This window comes from Leguminivora glycinivorella, chromosome 1, assembly GCF_023078275.1.
Source record: "Leguminivora glycinivorella isolate SPB_JAAS2020 chromosome 1, LegGlyc_1.1, whole genome shotgun sequence".
Taxonomy (NCBI): Eukaryota; Metazoa; Arthropoda; class Insecta; order Lepidoptera; family Tortricidae; genus Leguminivora; species Leguminivora glycinivorella.
In genome coordinates this window covers 17,452,556-17,467,536 of record NC_062971.1, presented here as the reverse complement: position 1 = coordinate 17,467,536, position 14,981 = coordinate 17,452,556, and positions in this window count along the sequence as shown.

The window sequence follows — 14,981 nt, the reverse complement described above, 5'->3', positions numbered from 1 at the left end:
AAATTTTACCTCTAAGGAAATAAAAAAATGAAAGTTTATATGTGGTGCAAGATTAATTTTAAGCTATGAATTTTATTTACACTGCGTAAGTACATGTGTATTTTATTATAAATATAACTTTTACTAGACGAGTAGACGCGACAAAGTTGGCAAAAAACGACTCTAACTTACCTCATTTTCTCAAGCCTGATTTTGATATATGACACGCAGGGACCTGTAACTAGACCATTTGTAAGTAGCCAGACCAATCGGATGGACCCAACCATCCGCCAGACCGACTTAAAGTTTCGATATGAGCATTAGTAGAATTGAAATATTCCGGGTCTATAAAAGCTAAAAACTTGAATAACGAATTGAATTTTATATTATAAATAACGTAAACAAGGAAAAAACAAATTGGTACAGTGCATTATAAATTAAATATTCAATTCAAAGAAGTAAACAATCAATGTTACAACGGTATATAACTAAACGAATTTCCTTTCTCCTACAAAACGGTAACATACCTAAGTGACGAACTTTAGAATTACAAGTTTAGGAAGTTTAAACATTTGTACTCAATACGAACATCATCAACCCCGTTATAACCCATGTCGGAGATGCTGAATTTTCAGACACGAATACATTTTTGGCATTCTTCAAATACATGTATGCCGTTATAAAAAGTTTAGAATACTTTACGTGTGTACACAACATATACACTTATACTTTCCACCTCATTTTAACTGAACTTATATAAATGCTTAAATAACTTTTGTAGTATGCGAGGATTGCGAGGGATTTGACATTATATGCAACATACACATAGTGCCTTTATACATAGTGTGAGGTCCCTCGCCCATAAATTAAAAAGGATCGATCTTAAAACTAATTTTAAACCACCTTGTTCGACGACCGAAAAAAAAGTTAAATTTACTTTTCTTCTTTAAATTTATAATAAAATACACATGTACTTACGCAGTGTAAATAAAATTCATAGCTTAAAATTAATCTTGCACCACATATAAACTTTCATTTTTTTATTTCCTTAGAAGTAAAATTTTTGAAAGTCGCTTATTACGTCAAGTATACAATATACACGTAGCTTAATGTAGAAAATTCAAGTTTTTAGCTTTTATAGACCCGGAATATTTCAATTCTACTAATGCTCATATCGAAACTTTAAGTCGGTCTGGCGGATGGTTGGGTCCATCCGATTGGTCTGGCTGCTTACAAACGGTCTAGTTACAGGTCCCTGCGTATCATATATCAAAATAAGGCTTGAGAAAATGAGGTAAGTTAGAGTCGTTTTTTGCCATCTTTGTCGCGTCTGGTAAAAGTTATGGCCGGCGGAAACGGTCTGGCATTGATGATAACCAATTTCTAACAACGTGCTCTAACACATATATAAAAATCAGCCTTGAGAATTTAAGGAAAGTAAGCACTTTTTTTTTACCTTCATCACTTGATAGCAAAAAATTGGCCGATGGGCCGAACTAGAAAATATGCACACATTAACCGCCGATATGAACTCTACATTGTCCCAAAGTTTCATCCTTGAGAATTTGAGGAAGGTCTGGCGGGCCTGTCTATCACTTTTGAAACTGCCAAATCCGGTAAATATCATATCTAGGGCCAATTTTTTACGTATTTTGACGTGATCGAATCAGGCCATCAGTGGCTCATAGGGGTGAATATTAGGGAACATAGGGAACTCTATCCACCAATTAGGGTTTTCTGAAACGTTTTCTGCGCCAAGCGGCGATACTGAGAGGTGCCAGGTACCGTAGCCGAATGGCATTTCTGCGACGCGAAACGAAAACCAAACGCCGCAAAAGGTAGTCTGGATCTGTCGCGCAAATACGCAGGAGCGATAGAGATAGATTATCTACGAGCGTTTCGTGAGTGTTTGTGCCATTCGGCTTCGTACCCAGATGACCTAGGTCTTTCTGGCAGCAAACTTCAAAATCCACCAATCAAATAAATATCGATTTTAAAGTTTGTTGACAGAAAGACCTGGCGCCTCATAATCATCGCCTGGCGGAAAAACGATTCAGAAACCCTTATCAGTATATTAATATTAGTATCACGTGAATTGTAAAAACGACAACCAAATAAAAAACCTATTTGATAGTATTTAATGCTGCTGTAATGATAAAAAAAGAAGTGGAATAAATCCGTAAAAAACATACCTTACAATTAAGGTATTTAACCAACGTGACACCAACGTTGTTACTTCGCTTAGTAACCGCAAACCGTTACTCTGATTGCATAGTACAGTCGCCATCAGATATATAAGAGCGCCTGAGGTACTCAAAAATATCTGAACACGCCGCTAACGCCTAGGCAATAGAGGCGTGTTCAGATATTTTTGAGTACCTCGGGCGCTCTTATATATCTGATGGCGACTGTACTGTAATGAAAATTGATAAATAAGTACATTTATTTATTTTAATACCTAATTATTATTTTAGCCGCAACATTACAAACTATTAATAAACCATAATATACCACATACACACACATACTATATACATTTTAATATACCATATAATAACTATGTACCTAAATCAATTGTGACGTGTAATATGTAACAATATTATAAATAAATGAGTATGAGTATGAGTATGAGTATTAAAAAATTTTGAAGTTCACACACAACATTTTTAACTTTATTCAGTTTTAAAATGGATGTGGAATAAATAATTTACTTAATCTTTCAGATTATCTTCTAATTTAGAGGTGTCTCATTAAAGAAGTTGTGTGCCCTTAAAAGTTAGCTATTTTATGGTTCACCGCAATATCACAAACAAAGTTCCTGAAAACAGTACTTTAACGTCTTAAACTCATAGGGTTCACGGCAGAGTCTACTACTTACATATTTTCAATTAAAGGAAAAAATTAAAAATTCACACCTTTGCCGGCTGGATGATAAATAATTTTTAAGAAAAAAAAGCCGCCTTCATTTGGGCTTGTGGTGATAAATACTTTCAAATGTTAGATTATGCCTCAAGGCATTAAGTCCGCCTTTTGTGCTCTTTTTTTGTGAATTTGTGCAATAAAGTTTAAATAAATAAATAAATTATGTTATCAATTCGTCTGTATTTTTTTAATGTTTGTTATTCGATATCTCTGTCATTTCTGAACCTATTTTGAAATTTGGATGATTCTGAAGTACTTACAGATGAGAATGATTATCAGAACGGAACTCTAACCAGGGGCGGCTCACTCTCCATCAACAGATCCACTGCATCAAATGTCACTGTTCTGGACGTAAGTGCATGCTGTTCTTATAAAAATACCAAAGTCACTATAAGTGTGCCGTTCAGATTTGAGGAGTTCCGTTCTGACCATCATCAGCAGTTCCACTGCACCAAATGTTACTGTTCTGGACGTAAGTGCATGCTGTTCTTATAAAAATACCAAAGTCACTATAAGTATGCCGTTCAGATTTGAGGAGTTCCATTCTGACCATCATCAGGAGTTCCACTGCACCAAATTTTACTGTTCCGTATGTAAATGCATGCTGTTCCTTTAAAATCACAAAAATCACCATATGTATGCCTTTCAGATTTGAGGAGTTCCCTCGATTTCTCCAGGATCCCATCATCAGAACTGAGTTCTGAGAAAAATGGGACCAATCTGTATGTATATACATTCAATCAAAAAAAAAATTTTCAAAATCGGTTCAGTAACGACGGAGATATCGAGGAACAAACATTTAAAAAAAAAAAAAAAAAAATACAGACGAATTGAGAACCCCTTCCCTTGAGATTTGGAAGGCGGTTAAAATGAATTTAGTATGTATTAATTCTCAATGTAAATTGAGACTCCAGTGCCTTTAAGGAGTATTTTTATAGGACTTATAGGTAAATGTCGCTATGCGCCACCCTAAGGCGGTTAAGAATTGAGGGAAGACGTGGAAATAATCTCAAACATCCAGCAGGCCTCCGAGGCTCAGTTGGTTAGAGCGGCTGCAACGGCCATGCAGAAAACCGCAGGTTCGAGTCCTATCGGAGGTGTGAATGTTTCCTTAAATTTTAAAATATTATGTCTTTATACTGGTTTTAACTAGTACTGCGGCGGCTAATTCAGCAGTGGACTCGAATATTGCCGTGTAATGCAAGTCATTGTCTCGTGGGAAGTGAGACCTATTCAGAAGTTCGTATTGTCCCTTCTGTTAGACTAATGAATTAGAGGCCTTCTTACGATGCAGCTTTTAGGGTCCCGTACCAAAAAGGTATTTTGACTAAATCCAGGTGTTTGTATGTTAAAAAAAAATTGTCTGTTAAAAAAATCTATTCCTTTGCCTCATGTATCATTCAACTGCCTATAAAATTAAGTTTAACGACCCCATGGCTGGTGATGATTCGTTAAAATCGTCATACTAGCTAAAACTTGATCAGTCAGTAAGTCATATTTTACAAGAAGGGGCAGAATATAGGCTTCATGTGTGAAAAAAAGGTTACATTGTTTTCAATGATCGTTAATAATCAAGTAATGTAAAAATCGCGATATTTTTCAAAATTTTTGTACATTTTAATTTAAAAAAAATACTTGATAATCTATAATATCGGGTTTCTGTCAGTGAGAGAACCCTTAAATGACAAAGTTGTTCTCGCATTGAACAAAGATACCTACTGACTATTGTTTACTTTGGTTCTGTATCTGTAAATACTGCAATATGCAAATGTTTTTTTAATATTAGTAATTGAAATTAGTTCACATTATGTTTTTGCTTTACGAATAACGAGGTTATTAGACGTACCTAATATTGTAGATTGTGACAGTACTTGGGCTTGAGTAATGGGAGTGTACTTCTGTCTATCCGAACCACACACGTCAATTAGGTTTGTAACAGAACAAGCGTCTATGACGAGGAAATGGACTCGTTATTACATATAAAACTTACGGCGAATCAACTTTTCCTTGACCAACTTTCTTGGTGCATATTTTCTTTGGGATTTCATTGGATATTTTGACAAATAATATCTTTGAAGCTTTATCACATGTATAGTCACGTCTTCACTCATAAAATTCACTGTTATTCGATGCAAAACAGGTTGGAAAAACATATAACAAACTACGTTCACATGGATGAAATACTGTCACTGACAGTTGTCAACTGAGTAGCGTTCCAATATTATATCTTGATTTCAATTATAGGTCGTAAAAATTGATAATGATAAGTAGTGTATATATTTTCTGGATGTGTTTATTGTAGCATTTAGAAACAAAAATGATATTTTGCCTCAAATTTGATTTACAAAACTGGTTAAAAACCTTAGATAAAGTAGTATTTGCATATTTATATTTACCACAATATAAAATGTTTCATTACGTACTAGGAATCAACAAAAGATATCTCCATCTCACTCTAAAACACGTGCAGTCATGCAGATGTTACTATTGAGAAGCAAAAACGTACGTGCTGAGCTGTCTTGGACATTAATGCCTAAGGCGTACGACTTAGTAAACAAAACAGTTATGACCTTTTACTTATGAGTGTAATTTAGCGGCTATCCATTGTTATTTGTCGCCAGTCGCCCTTTTGTCGCCATATTTGTCGCTCTTTTGTCGCTCTTTTGTCGCTCTATTATCGCTCTTTAGTCGCTCTTTTGTCGCTCTTTTGTCGCTCTTTTGTCGCTCTTTTGTCACTCTTTTGTCACTCATTTTGAATCTATAAAAGGGTCGGAGCGAGCCGACGCGCGTCATTCTTACAATATCCACAAGACTAACAGTGTCTCTGGCTTTCGTGTGTTATACTGGTGAGTGAAGTTGTTCTGCTATTATTTCTCTGTTTGTTTTTACTTGGAAATTATTCTAAGTGATTGTAAACTTTGAAATTGTGTCTCTGTTTGATTGTGCGGGGACAATATCGTCGTACAGTTGAACCTATACCTGTGGTGGAATTGCTTTACCGTCAGTTGTGGGGTTATTTTAGTGTTCTATTTATAGTGTAGTGTTACATTTAAATTGATGTGTATAGTGAAGTTTTCTGTGCTTTGTTTCATAAGTGCCGTTAAGCAATACAAAGACTGGGTCGATGTATGGCTGGTGCTTGGAGATAAGTCTGTGTTTGGTTTTGTAGGGAGAAATTCTTGCAAAACTAAGCTTAGATTATAGCACGTAAAGGAAACTTCATTCGTTTGTTTAGTTGGTCAGTAAAATTGAACTTAGTAATTTTCTAAGGGGTTATTTAGTGAAAGTTATAAGCCAGATCATTGTTTGTGACAGACTGTTGTCCGGCTAAGCGCTTTATACCTTGCGGTGTTAAACATAAGGCGTTTAGGGGTCTTTTTGTTCCAAGTGGGGGCTTGGACGCTTTTTTATACTTACAAAAGCGTATTTTCTCACCGGTCTCAAAGAGTCCAACTGTTAGATGGAAGTGAGGACTTTCACGATTGACGAAAGACATTAGGAGTAATCCTTGCTCACTGAAGTCGGCAGTATTTGAGGCTGGGGTCCTATATATATTTATATTTATTTACTCGGTGCTCTAGTCCATGCTGGCGTTGGTCGCTGGGGATTTCGGTTGTGATCGATCCACATCTAAGTAAAGTTGATCGCAGCAGGCTCTCTCATGTGGCTGGTACTGGTGTGTCCTAGAATACTGAATATATACACGGATAGGGCGATCTACTCTCTGCTACCCTAGCCTGCGGGCAAAAGCAGAGGGGGGGATCAGAACACAAGCCTATAGGTTGCCTATCTCAGCTTCGCTGGCTGAACTGTACAGTTCTAGTAGGGATACACTTGTACATATTCTGAACACAAGATCTATGGTAAGTGAGGGTCTGTGTTTCAGATATGTTAGAGTAGGAAAAACAATAGGATTAGGGTAGAGTCACACACTATTTCTATGAAAGTAGAGTTCTTTTATGATTGGTCTTGGAATATAATTGGTCAACGTGTATTGTGGAGAAATAATTTAACTACTACTACTTATATGGTTTAAATGGACTTTAAATGTGGTGTTTACTATCTTAAAATATGTGGTAAAACTGGTAATTTATAAAATCTCTTATTACTTAATTTATTCGAGTGAAATTAATAATTGTGGTAGCAATTTCTGATTCTTCGTGTAGCATCGAGCCAGTGAGTGTTGCTAACTGATTTTTATGGTGTATTTTCAAATATCAAGTAGGGACCAGTGGCAAGCGAGCGCCGTCCACTGATGACAAGTCAAAAGCTTCAAGGAGTTACTAGACTTACTTACTTCATTCTCAGTGGTAGCAACTACTCGGAGCCTTGATGATACATTAGAAGGATCGAGAAGTTATGGTCTATTAGCAGTATTGGGGAAAAGGGGGGTTTAGCTAGGAAACAAAACAAAACCAAAAGGGGGTTAGTTCGTAGATAGATAGCCCTTCAGGCTTACTTGCTTAGGATCCTGATAAAGTGGTTTGATCAGGTCAGGGGTCCCATACCGTCTCGCAAGCCCTTGCCCAAGCCGGGACCACTAATAAGGCGTAGCGGATGATTACCAAAATATTTTTTAATATTTATTTCATGTATGTTTCACTCACTAACTTTTATTCTAAAATTTCTTCATCACGTCATTAATTTTCTCACATATAACTTTCTAGGCCTAAATCTGATAAAATACTCTACTATAACACTATATTATTATGCTACAATAACCTTTATTCTTCTTTAAAATATAAATAAATAAAATTTTAAAAATTAGTCAAAAATACAGCTGATACTCATTAAAGGATCTAGGTTATTGCGGTTCACATCGAAGGGTTCTACTTATTCACGCTTGACGATCACAAGGTCAAATTTACGGGGTATATTTAAAGGGGGGTTAGCTATACTGATGATTAGTCGAGTAAGTAAGTAAATAAGTAAAGGTGAGCGGAGGTTTAGTTACAGGTTCACGTGCATGTCCCTCATGTGGAACAAAATTAAGAACTTACGTATATCTTATCTTATACTTTTAAACGAGCAATTCTTGTATATTTATTTATTTATTTATATATACCGACGATCTCGGAAACCGCTCTAACGATTTCGCTGAAATTTGTTATGTGGGGATTTTCGGGGGTGAAAAATCGATCTAGCGTAGCCTTAGATCCCGGAAAACGCGAATTTTCGAGTTTTCATGAGTTATTCTTTCGCGTTAGTAAACGTAAAATATGGTCGTTAATTTCGCCGCGCGCGCATCGATTCCGCTTAGCTCAGTCGTACAAGGTCGGTCTAATGTACGCAGATAGATCGTAGGTGTCAGGGTTTCGAATCCCGGCCAGAAATTAAGTTTTTGTTTTTTGTCTTTTTTTTTTGTTTTTGTATTTATAAGAGTTTTTTTTTATCTAAAGACGTGATATATTAAAATAGAACCGAGCGAAGCTCGGTCGCCCAGATTTTATACATAAAACGAGTAAGTGCATTTTCACATTATCTGATTGGATATCGGATGTAGGACCGATATCCCATACATTACAGGCGCCATCTTGGATTTTTTCAATTGAAATCCTTCCGAAATCCGATATCGGATCGGATAATGTGAAAACGGACTAAGGATCCGCCTGTTCTCTATGTTCTTAAAAGCGTCGGTTGCACCGCCAACGACTTGCTCTAGACTCAGTTGGCACCGTCTTTAAGTTACCTGGCCCCGTAGCCAAATGGCATTTCTGCGACGCGAAACGAAAACGAAACGCCGCGAAAGGTACTCTGGCTCTGTCGCGCCAAAATGCAAGAGCGATAGAGATAGATATCTACGAGCGTTTCGTTTCGTGAGCGTTTGTGCCATTCGGCTACGTACCCTGGTTGTAGTATTTAGTGAGACTAAGAGCGTTTTCACATTATCCGATTCGATATCGGATGTCGGACCGATATCCCATACATTACAGGCGCCATCTTGGATTTTTTCCATTGAAATCCTTCCGACATCCGATATCGGATCGGATAATGTGAAAACGGACTAAGCCCCAGTTGTGAGACCCAACATGCGTTGACATTGGTACCCGGGATCTATTTCCACGTTCTCTCTGCAAGCGCGCACGCCGGCACTGCTGCGGACCAGTCCCAACTATAACTAATCATGGAATTTCGCTGAGGTGCTTTCGCACGAGGGGTTTTTCGTTGACTTGACCATCAGCGCAGCGGTTGAACAACGCTCACAGAAATGAAATGAAAATTATAATAAGATCATAACTTTTTCTAATTATTATTTCCATGAATTATATCATTGTGCATGTGGCACAGTATAGATACACGCATAATAAACTATATCTCATAATAGTCATCATTACGTCTTCAGTAAAAAGTAAACTTTCTTGTTTTTGCTTCCTCAACTAGGTTTATTGGCGTATGGGAACTTTATATTTTATGCATAATAGGTACCTACGTCGTGCAAAGGCATAGCAAGTTAAATATCAATTCAATTGTATAATATTGAAGTTATATTCGTACTATCAAATCTGTAAAATACCTGCCAATGCCATTTGAACATTAAAAGTGGGAAATATTTCGATTGGTTGTAAATGTTGTAATTGTCCCCCATCAGTCGAAATTGCTCCGAAGCACTTTTAATGAAATTGTAGAGTGCAGAGTATAGCCACCAACTTACCATCTCAGCGGTAGTGGAATAAGTAAAAAATAATTGGGAATATCATCTCAGCTCAGCGGGCGGTCATTTGGTGAACATGGAGTCTGCCATTCGCTGTAAGCGATTACCGCCGCCCATGGACAGACACAATAACACAGGGGTTAATTCGAACCCTTGGTAAAATAATGCAATATGTGACTTTACGTCGATATTCTTTTTATTGCGGAAAAAAGCTTAAAATAGTACATTCTAATACAGTATACTCAAAGAAAATTATTTTTATCTCTTTTAGTTTCTGAGATATTTTTCTGAACAACGACGTAAGTAAAAGCAATGGACGTAAAATAATGCCACAAATGCATATGCTTCGTTTTTTTACGTCGTTTCCGGGAGCGCAATACGGTGCGCATGCCGTCGTAAAATCAGTTGTGTTGTGTCAGTGTTACTGGAACATTTACATATACCGCTCGATAGATCAAAATTGGCATAAATAGGGTGCAAAAATAATATCCCGAATGGAGAATAGTTTTAAATGTTATTAAGACAGTCTTGCGTAAAACAATATGTAGCCCATTGTCATATGTCATAAATCTTTCAATAAGTCAAGGTTTATTTCCAAGTGAACTTAAAAAGTCCGTTATTAAACCGCTATACAAGAAAGGTAAAAAAACAGAAGTATGTAACTATAGACCGATTGCTCTAATACCAGTCCTCTCAAAGGTCTTTGAAAAAGTAATATTTGAAAGACTTACCAATTTCGCTAATAAGTACAGTCTACTACTGACAATCAGCATGGTTTTAGAAAACACAAATCAACTTCAACTGCTGCATTTTCTTTGTTACAACAAGTAATACATCATGTAGATCAAGGTCAATCTGTAAGCGTTCTTTTTCTCGATATGTCAAAAGCATTTGACCTGGTTTGCCATAAGAGGCTTCTAGACAAATTAGAGATTTATGGTGTGAGAGGTAATATTCATTGCTGGATCAAATCTTACCTAAGTGGAAGAGCTCAATTTACAGAAATAATTAAAGAAGAAGAAAATACTATAGTAAACTATACATCAAGTTACAAATTAAATAACTTCGGGGTCCCTCAAGGTAGCGTCTTAGGGCCGTTGCTATTCTCTTTATATATAAATGACCTCCCACAATTCATTGAGTATCCATCTGTTTTGTTCGCTGACGACACATCGATTATAATACCGTGCCTGGATGATCAGACATACGAGCAAGAGATAAGGCAAACCTTACACAACACTATACAATGGCTAGAAAACAACAACTTGTCCATAAATATTGTTAAAACTAAGCATGTACAATATCTTACGAGGAAGAGCAAACCCAAAGATCTTATAATGTTACATACAACGGAGAACAAGTTGATTTAGATCACAGCGTAAAGTTTCTAGGCATACATTTAGACGAGCATTGTAACTTTAACATTCATGTTGAAAATGTCTGTAAAAAATTGAATAAATTTATTTTTCCACTCCGAAAGTTACGAGAATCGGTATCGCGTGAGGCAGCCCTTGTAGCATACCATGGCTACGTAATGTCTGTTCTCCGATATGGACTTACCATATGGGGTAACTCCCCTGATATTCAAAAAGCTTTTGTTAAACAAAAAAAATGTATCAGAGCTATATTTTCACTTAAGCCACTTGACTCTTCTAACCCATATTCGAACATCACAAACTCTTGTCTTTGCCTTCGTTATATATATACGAAACAGCTGTATTTGTGCACAGCAATCAAAATTATTTTAATAAAAACTATGAGGTTATAACCTACAACGACCGGATATCCAGACAAAAAGACCTATTGAGTGTACCTAAAGCCCGCTTGAAACAAACAATGCTTAGTCCATATTTTATGTGTGTAAAAATATATAATAAGCTTCCTATGAACATAAAAAATCTACATCTCAATCAGTTCAAAACTGCTCTGTATAACTGGTTATGCGATCACAATATTTATTCCATTAATGAATTTTTAAATCTTTAATGTAATTATTAATAATAATTATGCATGTTTGGCTAAAACTTGTAAATAGGCTAGGTCTTTGTATTTGGTGGACTGATTAACATCAATCCGCCAGAAATACATAAAATTTGCATGCTTGTTTAAGTAGAATATGGAGAACATGTCATTATATTATACCAACCCTATGTAACCCGTATTCCGCAAATAAATTCATTTCATTTCATTTCATTTCATTTCATCGCATCTGCACATACGGCTGTTGAAGTTCTGTTTTTTGGAGTAAATTAGGCAGTCGGATCATCACATACGATATTCTTTATTGATTTTTGGCATATTAATAAAAACTATCTTATAATGTTTTAAGTATATTTTGCCGATACTATGCTATGAATTTAACGTAATTCTGACGTTATTTTAAATATTTACAAATAACGACGGATCATCACATGCGTCACTTGACCTTTGGTAAAATAATGCCGTATGTGCACAACCGACGTACTATGTTCAAAAATAATGCATTAAATAAGACAGAGTTAAGCGTATAGAATTACTTGCATTTACAAAAATACTCACGCAAAATTTTGGGGACATTGCTTTACACTAAAAAGTTATCCTCAAAAATTCACTCGCGAAATTTTTAAACCTCTCTCCTGAAAAGTGAACATTTTGTAGATGTGTCGTTATTTGACCAAGGGTACGAATTGTTCATGTTAAAATATTGTTTAATAAAACGGTTGCGTGTGATTACTTTCGCCCACTAGTTTTTTCGATTGCTTTGTACCCCGTTACCACTTTTCACATGGGCCACAGAGCAGTTATTAGTAATCAGATCAAGCTAAGTTTGCAACGACTTGGATAGCTAAAAGCTTTGCGAAGATTTGACCGTTTTCAAAGCTAGTCAAAAGTTGAAATCGCTGATTCACTGCTAACTTACCCTGGCATGACTCTAGCTCACGACCATTACAGCATCACGTGTAAAGAACGCCATCTCGCGTAAATTACCTACAACGTAAACTAAATGTGAAAGGACAATCTCAGAATATGTTGCTATTGCTACTATGCACCGCTACATAATAACGCTAGAACTGAGTATATAAGTGTTCCAATTTAGTTCTAAGTTTTACATTTAGATGGCGCTGTGCACGAACAGTAAAAAATACGAAAAGGCGGTACTTTGCAGAACGTTAATTACTTAAATATTTCCACATATTTCCGCCTCACCTGCCACAATTTGAGCTTAAAACAAGAGAATGAATTTCTGTGGGAATTTCAAAGGAAAACAGCCTTATTGAACTATACATTAGGATTATTTTGCGATGGAAAGCCACATATTGCATTTTTATCCATCATTCCATCCAGCCGGCGTATCATGCTGCCAATTTTATCACTTATCCACGTGGATAAGACATCTGTCACTCTCACACTGACATACTTGCTAAAGCGTGACGGATGCTTTATCCACATTAAAATTGGAAGCATCCAGCATGCGTAAGACACTGCACTGATATCAGCTATCATCCAACTATTTTATAGTCATAACTGTTGTATTTCTCAGCGTATTCATTTTGATATTCCTCTAAAATTGACTTAGAACCAAAACATAAACAACTACTGCATATAATCTTAGCTGTCGCGGTTTGACATAACTACCTAGTGATTACCTACTCTGTTTATTTTATTTCTCGTTCTTTTCGAGATGAACCCTAAATAAAATTGACATTTTTAGAGATTTGTGACTGTGTTGCCGAACAGTTAAAGAGTGACCCTGCGGCACCCCTCCAAGGCGGAGTCAGTAGGTATTCTATCGTGGTTTAAGACGGTTGTCCTACATTAGTTAATCCGACCCTGAATCCCTGGTTCCCACGGACCAGGTGGCGCACGTAAATGTATTTCCTGGACGTTATTCGTAACTTGATGTTGGAAAAATCGTTCAAGCAAATTGTTTGATGGAAGATGTCTTGCACATACTTTATGACGATGACGGCTTCTCATTATACATAAAATAAACTTTAGTTCTCATACCTTTATGACTCCCTCATAAGTAATTCTTGATCCTTAATCTCTCTCTCAAACTATTTAGTAGCTGATGTTGGATAAACTGATATGTTATTATTAATAAACCAGTTATTCACACTGAAAACAACATTTATTTTATGGATTTATTTACTAATAAACTACTGACATTTCGTGTCAGACACTTCCTTCAAATTTGTTTCAATGAGGTTCTGACAGAATAGAGTTTTGATTGGTTTTTATAAGTTGATAACGTAGAGACAACGAAGTAAGATAAACACGTAGAGAATATAAAATAATGACTTGATTATGATTAATCCATTTTAAAAATACGAAAATGTTTGGTTAGTTTTAAACTATAAGAAAAACGAACAAAATCGAGGTCAAGTCTTATTTAAGATCATTGTGATAAGACTGATAAGTGCTGATAAGACAAAGGGTAAGTAGAGAAATAAAAACTTTTTGTTTTTCCATATGCATTATTATATGATTGATTTGTGTCTCTGGTTTCTGTCCGTCAGTTTGGCCGTCAGTGATCATAATAATTGTTGACGATGCCGCGTCATCGAATTTATCTCCTAATTAATTCGTTGATGTACAATGCTTTAGAAATGTGCAGAAAAAGAGCATTTTCTACATACAACTCCAGAAATGCAGGAGCAATCGTTAATACTTCTTTAAGGTACCTTTCGCAATGGTCTGTGCTTCTTATTGATGATACGTGGTCAACCACTGGTCAACAATTCAACACCAAGCAGATGAAGGAGGGATGAAGAATTTTTTCAAAAAATATTTCGACGGATGAAATCGCTTTTAAGTACTACGAACAGTGTCTGGAACCAGTGTAATATAGTTTGCTGGAGACAGGTAAATTCACATTTATTAAAGAACTTTAGAAAGAGACAAAAAGTAGCCTATGTCACTCTCCATCCCTTCAACTATCTCCACTTAAAAAATCACGTCAATTCGTCGATCCGTTTTGCCGTGAAAGACGGACAAACAAACAGACACACGCACTTTCCCATTTATAATATTAGTATGGATAATATACATACCCAGTATCCACCGTCGCAGCATCACTTGCACCGAAGTGCATAAGTTTAGTGTATGGTCGTCAGTATCCTCACTTAGAAAACTATCTAGGTAGGTAGGTATCTGAAGCGGACAAACCAGCGTGACTAGTTAAACTCTTTGTACATATCTAATAAAGTAATTATTAATTCCATATAAGATTGAATACATTCGAAAACAAAACATCAACAAAAATATATCCCTGTTTAGATGAAGCGACAGTTAAAATTGATTAGATGGCGATACCAACTGCATACTAAGAATCGTAAATCGATTTTTAGCGCCACCTATTAAATACTATATTATGAATTACACTGATCAGGCCAATGCGTGATATCATGATTTTAAAATAAAGAAATATGTCATTTGTTCTTATAAA